Raw genomic sequence first — 9251 nt, 5'->3', positions numbered from 1 at the left:
ATCTCAAGAATGTGGGCCACGTAGCAGGACAATGACCCTAAGCACACAAGTCCCTTTACAGAAGTTGAAGTTGTTTTGTACGGAGAAATGGGATAAAATCTGACTGATCAACAATTACCGGAAGCCTTTAGATACAGTTATTGCTTTAAAGCAGGGGTCACACCAGATACTGAAAGTTTTTTGCTAGGTTTTTGCTTTGCTATTCACAAACAAGTAATATAGATTTGATTTGGTTCTCCTTATCTACATTTAGGATTCATGTGAATATCTAATGAAGTTTTAGGTCAAATTTTAGCATAAATATAGAAAATTAAATACAATACTTGCACAGGTTTATATTCAGTATTTGTCGTATCTGCTGATACCGGCTATCTCCTATACTTAATTTATTCTGTATTACTGCACTACCTCATATCTATGGCTGGTTACTTTCACACTTTGTATAGTTTTTATTCATGTATATATTCTTCTTTCAGCATTTTTTTTTTTTACTTATATCTTATAAGGTATAGTTAATATTTCAAATCTAAGTTAGAATATTTTATAGTCTTATATAACTTATTGTGCTTTCTTACTGTACCCCCCTCCCCTATTGCATATATAAACCTGATTGGAAACTAGCTGGTGCATTTTGTGTCACAGCGCTTTGACTCTGTGTGCTGCACATGAGGCACAGTTCACTGCATGCCAGGAAAACTCTATTCAGTTCCACACTGAGCAGATAAGACGTTAGCAGCAGGTCTTTAACAAACTCAGCCGTCCATGTGAAAAGAAGGCCGGCCCGCGCTCGCTGCACTGGAGGTAGATAACCAGTCTGGAAGGGATGTAAAGCTTAGAGCTAAATTAACTGAAAGCCGGTGCTGGCAGCTCGGATTATCGCGGTTCTTCCAGAGTTTCCTGCTCTGTTTCTTAGGAATCTGCAGACAGTTTACATTTTAGCTCAGTTTCAGCTTCTATTACCAGCACTGAGCCCTCACTGCAAACACCAGCCACTCACTGGTGAACCCTACTGTCTTTATGGAAAGCTTAGCCTATGGTTCCCCAACTCTTTACTTTCAATATAAAATACAAAGTACAGAGTTATACAGGAGTTTCAGTTTAGTTCTCCAGTAGTATTAGCATTAGCCGCTAATTGCTAGCTTATTCGCCATTCAGAATTGAGTAATATCAGCCTGTAGCCTGCTGCTAACCCCAGATAGCACTGCTGAAGCAGCATTAGTATTAGCCATTAACTGGTAAGCGAACACTAACAATAATGCAAACCAGTCAATTAATACCACCACCCTGGTGACATCCAACCATCTAGGCCTCATGACTATCAGTGGCACACTGCCCATCCCAATCAGCCCTACCTCCTGCCCTGCCCCTAAACCCAAACATCTCCCAGTGCCCCTCCCAATCTATTCCTTCCTTTTTTTTTCTAGTTGGAGCTGAAAAAGGAGTCAGCTAAAATCAGGGGGTTTATTTACCCTCTAACTACTTAATTTTTGCTTCCTAGGACATTTTCTGAGATGTTCTTATTTTTATTTAACGTTTTTAAATGTTCTGCTAATATAGTTACAATGTCACTTAATTTTTTTTTCATGATTTAATCCATGATTTATTCACTGCATACTGTTGTGATTAATACAATTTTTTTCAAGTTTTTTAAGGGATTCAAAAACAAGTTTTATTTACATTAAAATTCCCAATAATAAAAGCTTAGCCGTAGGGAAGGAAAGGTGTGATTAATCGTGATTAATTACTGAATTTTATTTTAATTTATTAATTTATATTTTTTTAATAAATTAAAATCCACAAATACAAACGTATAATCTATATTTTATATATATATATATATAAATATAAATGTGTGACACATTGGTGCTCGCGCTTCATGCAAGAATCGGCGCACGCGCACGCGCGCACACGCCGTCTGATAACAGCAGCGCGTGTGCTGACTTGCGCTCGAGAGCCCCACCCCTCACAAACATCTACTACCTAAAGCAGGAAGCAAAACACACACACACACACATACAAACGCGCGCGAGCATAAGCACACGAACGCGCCCGCACGGAGGGAGCAGCAGCGGCAGTCCGCGCGCACACGGTACGTATCAATACTATAAATAACCCCGCGCGGAGCCTCTGCGGTGACCGCGCTCGCGGGTTAGCACGCGCTAACCGGGGCTCACCGGGGGGCTGGGGGTCTCCGTGCGCGCACGGTGCTCCGCTGTGATCTGTTGCATTGAGCGGCCAGGCCCAGGAGCGCGAGCAGCTCCGGCATAGACTATCGATTATTTCGATCCCGTGCGAATCGAGTCGGACTGAAGCAGCTGATTGGCTGCTGGGGTTCCTCAGGTCTTACTGTGGTGGATATGCTTCCAGAGTCTTCTGCTTTTCACTGAGCAGGAACCTCACACACACACACACACAACACACACATCTCACACACACACACAACACACACACATCTCACACACACACACACACACACTCACACACTAAACGCACGAGCAGAGCTGCAGCAGTGTCACAACTTCCGGTAAAAGGCCGTGGTGCCAGACCACGTCTGCATACGGGCTTTTCCACATTATGTGTTTGTGTGTGTGCGCGCGTGCGTGTGTGTAGTTTAGTGCTGCAGGCAATGTACCCCCTCTGTTGTCAGTATCACTAAACAGGGTGCATTCACACTGTGTAAGCTTAATTAAAGTGAATCCTGGTGTGTTTTAGATAGATCTGAACTCAATATGAGGTTTTAAATTAAAGATTTTTTTCAAGGCTGTGCAAGCTTACAAAACAGATCTGTGTGTTTTCTCAGACAGTTTTATGAAGTACAGTCTGTCAGTTAACAGCTGTGCTGAACTTACCAAGAGTTACTTGAATTTCTTGCCTCTTAATGTGTTTGAGAGCATCAGTTGTAAAGTTGTGAAGAGGTAGAGTTGATATACAGTGAATAGTCCTATTTGCGTAATGTTCTAATCCTTATTATGGCAACTAAGTAAAGAAAAAAATGACTTAGAAATTGTAGAAAGAATACGTCAGTTAATCCTCAAGTGCAGTCGCATAGACCATCAAAAACATTACGATGAAACTGGCTCTCATCAGGAACGCCCCTGGAAAGAAAGAGCAAGATTTACCTCTGTTGAGTTACCAGAGTTGAGATGATAACTGAGGCAAGCGATTAGATCTGATTTGCTTGTTCAGACATTAGAAACCTCTCTCACGAAACTTTAAAGAACCTCCATATGTGGTTTGGGTCTATTTCGCAAAAAAAATGCTAACCTTTAGGCTACCAATACTATCAAAAATCAATCTGGATACAATCTAGATATTCCAAAAAAACAAAAAATTGGATTCAGGCTGGAGTGCCCAGTTCACACCTGGCGATGCATCATGCATCCTGTAATCCGATTACTCACTCATATTTGATGGTGGTCAGGGAAGCATATGACCTCATTATTACTGTAGTGTGAACGGCAAAGCAAAAATCTCAATTGATTGGTGAGGCTTGTGAAGTGAATACAACCATACCGGAGTCAAACTGTTATGCAGGTGGTGTAGTTCTGGTCCCAAACAAATTCTGAAGTGATTTATTTGTGCTGTGGACATGATTTGACTTTGATTTGACTCAAGTATTAAACATAAACGACTGCTGTGTTTCCATGTTAAACTGTACAGAAATGTACATTAGTCCAAAACACAGCATCTTCTTCCTGTATTTACATTCTTGCTCCCAATCCAGGCAGGTTTGGCCAATAAGCAGAGAACAGAAAAAACATTCTCATATGGTTTATTGTGATGTATTTTAGGATGCTTGAATTTTTCCATGAGTGAAAACAAACCAAATTAATGGGAAAATGCTACAAGTTTACATACTCGTTAACTAATTCAGATCAGAGCAACCATGAAACATCCTTTGGGCCAAAAAGCTGTAAGTTCTTGTAGGTGTGTGTAAGAGAGACATAGCTACACTGTTCCTCATGTTCATGTCTAGTGGAGGAGCTGTGTATTGTGTAATGGATGATGTGTCATCATAGGTGTGTTAATCAAGCAGCTCAATGGTCATTTAAATTAATGGAAAAAAAAATACAGTTTTGCTCACATGTGCTGAACATCATCATTTATTCAGTCATGTTTGCCAGAAAACAAATCCCAACCACTGTAATTGGTCCTTGCTTGTATCTGAGTGAGTGGCCTTCGCTGAAGGCCTCTGTAGGACCACATGGAGGACACTCTAAGCACCCCCATAAATTGGGGTGCTACACTCTACACTAACCAGTGCACTTGTAGAAGTGGGCACTATTTTATACACTGTTGATTGTGAGATTGGGTGATTAGGGACACAGTGTTTGCTTTTTTTGCTCTTAATATTTAATATAAATATTGCCAACCGAATAGAACTCTCTGGAACAGATAAACATGAACCTGTTGACACCATGCCTAATGTTAGGCTTAGGCTTGGGTAGAGGGGTATACGGGCTGCAGCACTGAGCTGTGAAGCATCTTTCCAATATTTTTGGGGAGATAAGGATGGAGGTGGAGTGGTAATCATCCAGTATTTTCACCTCACTAATGCTCCAAAATCTAGTTGAAGACCTTCTCTTAGAGTAAAAGAAAACCAAAATGAATGAGCTGGTTTCACTATAGCACTATATCCATATACTATACGTTTGCTTGTCTCTTACCGTATTTTTCACACTATAAGATGCACCTAAAATCCTTTAATTTTTCCAAAAATTAAAAAATCTGGTGCACCTTATGTATAAATTTTACCAGTCATGGTGTATGGAGCAGTAAAACCACTCCAAGTACAGCGTAATACAGGAGTTTCAGTAAAGTTTCTCCAGCACCGAGGCTAGAGCAGCATTAGCATTAGCCGCTAACCGCAGCGCTAGCTCTTTCGCCATTCAGAAGTGAGTATATTGGACTATAGTCTGCGTGTTTTCCATGTTAAAACAAGTTACGTGGGACAAACCGCTAACTGATAGAGCCATGGCTTACTGAAACACTTGAGGTTCCTTAGTGTAGCGCTACCAGGAAGCATTTACTAGCACTAAGCGCTGCTAACTGTGCTGTTGAAAATATTGGAAATCTAAGCTTACTCTAAATAAACAGGATCGCTTTCCTTACCGAAATAAACAGTTTTCTGCTGAATTAAAAGGAAGAACATGGTGTAACCCTTGGTATAATCTGCTGCGCCTTTTGTATGAAAATAGATCAGGAACTAGACCTTCATTGACAGTGCGCCTTATAATACGGTGTGCCTTATATTCAGATAAATACGTATAATTTAAGAATTCTTTAATGTTATTTTAATAGGGCATTCATGTTAGTTTACAATGGCTACTTTAATTTTGATAATTTTATTTTAGTTAATTAAAAGAGAAGTGATAACCTTGATTTTCAGAACAACCTATGAATAAGTAGCTGTCCCAATACTTATGTCCATAGTGCATTTGTATTCCTTATATAACTGTTACTGTGAATCTGGCAGTTGTTCTTTAAATTGCATTAAAATTTTGATTATTTATTTGGTTAATAGAAATTTTCTAAACATACATCAAATTAAATCTTGCATACATATAGCAGCCCTATCTAGGGTGTGTTCTAAGGAGACCATTTTGTGGCAAATGTTTAACACAAAATATAATATGTCAAATATGTATTCTGAAAGATACTTGATTCCTTTTTTGTTCTTTGCAGTTATTAAAAATTATTTGAGGTCGGTTTTTGCCATTCCTGCTTTCATTTTTGGGTATTTTGCTTCTATAATCTCTTTGTTTCTGCTTCCTCCTGGTAGCAGAAGCTTCTGCTTCATTTTTTTGCGAGTGTTTGCTGGTGGGTGGGGCTCAGAAGGAGGCGTTTAGATGGAATCTCCATAGGCCACCTGATTTTACACTGTCAGGTACACTGTAACTTATATCTGAGGCTTAGCCACGCCCACCCTGACAGCTTCTATTTCCAAACATGGCGGAACGACACAAAAACACAAAAATGACAAAAACACAAAAATGAACGTGAAGATTGGATAAATCCACACTCAGATAACTGCAAAGAATAAGAGGGTGCCCCGAGTATCATTCAAAATATATATTTAATGTATTTATTTCTATTTTTATAGTAATATACAAATATTTTCCTTTTAACATTTTGCTTGTAGATTTTGTTAAACCTTTGTTAAACGTTTTGCACTAATTACCTCCATAGCATTCCTGCCTTGCAGCCATTAATCCTGGGTAGGATCTGGACTTATCACAACAATTACTAGATGGAAGCAGATGCATATATTTTTTATATAGGGCATTATTTGCAGAATTTTCAGCATATTGCAAAAAGTAGTGTACAAATGCTGGTGGTCATGGAGTACCCATTATTCAATGTATTGTTTGTTTTGAACTTTCGCTCACAGGTTTTTTTTTAAGGAAAAAAATGGCTTTCAGGTTATTGTTGATGCATTTTGCTGTTACTGTGAGCTCACTAAATGCCAGGCGACATATTGTGATGGTTCAAATTAGATTTAAAAAAAAACTATGATAATATGAACAAAACCTTAAAAAAAAATAATAATACTTTTTATCCAATCAGAACAGTGTACAGCACTTTTATCTAGTGGACAGGGCTAAAACACAACACTAAAACGACTAAACCACTTCTGACACCAATCCTTTTACATAAACTGATAATTCAACATTCAGACACAGCTACTGACCTCAGAACAGAGTGTGTTTGTGACATATTGTTCAGAAATAAACTGGTATGGTCGCTTTTCTAAATTTTGTGCACCTTAATGATAGTGTATTCTGCAATTTGATAGTAGGTTTTATGTAATGCTGGCTCTTTAACCCTCTGGGGTTTCAGGAATGTGCCAGTGCGTCAGTTTTGATGTTTCTCAATGAAACTTTTCTATTAATATATTTGCAACAACACAGTGCAGAAATACGGTTCAAACGATTTCTGCCCTTCTGATTGTATCTTCTTGCGAGATCAGATGTGACTCACTTGTGAAGTTTCGAGGCTATGAATAGAGTTGAGATTTTCACTGACCCCACCAGCATCTGATTCTTTGCCTCATTAAAGAGGCAAGTTCATATTTAAGTTTAAAGATATGCTAGATTAAAAAAGGCTAGAGTAGATATTAATCTATGTAATAATGTAAACTATTTGGTGGTTCATAATCTACCAATATGTTGATACCATAGACTGTATATAGCTGGACAGAGCATCGTCTCTCAAAAGTGAAGCCACCACAGGTCGGGCGCCCCCTGCTGTTCGGTTTCAGAAAGCTGTGTAACCCCACCTATTCCCATAGGTTTCAATGGCAAAACAGACAACTTTCAATCACGTTTTTTTCTAATATACTGTAATTTTACCTCCTCTATTTAAATGCAACAGCTAGTGTAACCTCTGCTTATATTGTTAATTTTTTATATCCCCACAGAATTCGTTTTGTAAAACTTTATTCAGCTCTATTCAAACCAGGTGTGGTTATTGTAAAAGTGCTGGTTATGGGCGGGACCAATAACAGACCGTCAGCTCTGCTCCGCTCTGCAGTCTGTGACCGTGAGGCAGCCCTCAGGGGCGGGGTTATTCAAATGAGTAGGCTACTCTCCACAGTCTTTCTCCCTCCTCTGGTCTCTACTGCACAGACTCGGGTTTCGGGATCGCCAACATGGCAGAAGATTTTGGCTTTATTTTCATTGAATGAATGGGAACGGCGACACAACGTCCATCTTTTTTTACAGTCTCTGGTTGATACAATGCAGCATTAGAAAATTTTGAGAAGGACAGCTGACCTCAGTATATAGACCTAGCAACTTTGTAGCATGTTAGCTTCGATGATAAGAGCTAGTTTAAGCAGAGTAAAGCTTCAATGCTAACAGACACAGCAGCCAGGCTTAGCAAGGTTGGATCAAGTTAGCTGAATTGCAAATAGCCGGCCTCAGTAGTGTTGCAGCTATGATGCTATCAAACACAGCAGTCCTGCTCTAAAGGCTGGATTGGGTTAGCCACAATGCTAACAACTTACCTTTGTACAGTTGGAGCTGCAGTGCTAACAGATACAGCAGCCACAGTTAAAAGGCATGGAGTGGATTCGTCAATAGGATTAGTCATAGTAATAACAGTCATCCTTTGTAGGATCAGAGCCACGATGATAACAGACAGAGCAGCCAGGCTTGTTAAGGTTGGAGCAAACTAGCCACAATGCTAACAGCCAGTCTAAGCAAGTCCTGCTTGGAAAGGCTGGATAGATTTAGCTTCAATGCTAAAAGCTGACCAGTGTAGGGTTGGAGCCACAATGCTAACAGACAAAGTAGCCAAATTTAAAAGGCATAAAGTGGATTAATCAGTGGGTTTAGTCATAGTGTTAACAGTCATCCTTGGTAGGATTGGAGCTGCAATGCTAACAGACACAGCAACCAGGCTTATAGAGGTTGGAGCTAGTTAGCCATGAAGCTAACAGCTTCTTGGTTTCCCAAATCTACTGTATTGTTGCAAAGATATTATTTGAAACATGTGTCAATAACAGATAGGGAACAACAGTGTGTGGTTCATAAAGTGTTTTGTGTTTGGTCAAGATTTACACTGCTGTGCGAGATTCACTTTGGTCTCATTTCAGTGATATAAAATAAAACAGATCAGTTCATTAAATTAAAACTGGCCTAAACTGGTGATCTGATCAGTATCGGCGAGCCCCAGCAGGAATGACCACAGTCAGAGTGAATGTGTTTGTAGTGTCGGGTTGCTGTAATCTCTCAGGTGTGTGTAAGCCTGTAATCATTAATCAGGACAGCAAAGTGCATAGCTTAGCATAGCATAGCAGGTGATCATGTTAAACATCTCTGGACAATAAACACTGAGAGTGTTACAGGGTCTTGCATGATAAGTGTGGATTAGCCAGGGAATGGTGCTCCTGACGAGTTTATCAGGCAGTTACTCTAAGACCCACTGGGTCCTAGAGCTCAGCCTGAAGCATGCTGCCAAGACATCCATGTGAGTGCTCACCTGTACAGGTACACTCATTTCCTGGTTCAGAATGACTAAGCGTGTGTGAGTGGAGCAGGGTGTGGCGGAGAACCTGTTGACAGAGTCTCCTGAACCTGCAGTGGAAAGGCAGCAGGTGGTGGTGGTGTTTCCTTCTTTTCTATAGGCTAACGCAGGAATAGAACTTTATTTGAGACTCGTATTTCGGTCTGACCTGAGCCACAGCACCATGTCCAAACCCAACCTGAGCCAACCCAGACCCCAGAACAGTGTCCAAACCCAAACTG

The 9251-nt window shown here is 40.0% G+C and overlaps 1 protein-coding gene across 1 annotated transcript in view; it reads left to right on the top strand.

Annotated features, from left to right (window-relative positions):
- The first annotated feature begins 1893 nt into the window (after positions 1-1893).
- The window catches only part of LOC125801092 (myelin basic protein-like), a 66955-nt gene continuing 59597 nt past the window's right edge, over positions 1894-9251 (top strand). Inside the window, exon 1 of the mRNA XM_049476870.1 lies at positions 1894-2089. The gene's annotated coding sequence lies outside the window, so the exon portion shown is untranslated. The remainder of the gene's footprint in view (positions 2090-9251) is intronic.

The sequence above is a fragment of the Astyanax mexicanus genome, chromosome 4, assembly GCF_023375975.1.
Source record: "Astyanax mexicanus isolate ESR-SI-001 chromosome 4, AstMex3_surface, whole genome shotgun sequence".
Lineage (NCBI taxonomy): Eukaryota > Metazoa > Chordata > Actinopteri > Characiformes > Acestrorhamphidae > Astyanax > Astyanax mexicanus.
The sequence above is the reverse complement of the archived record's forward strand: the minus strand, read 5'-3'. Positions and strand labels throughout refer to the sequence as shown.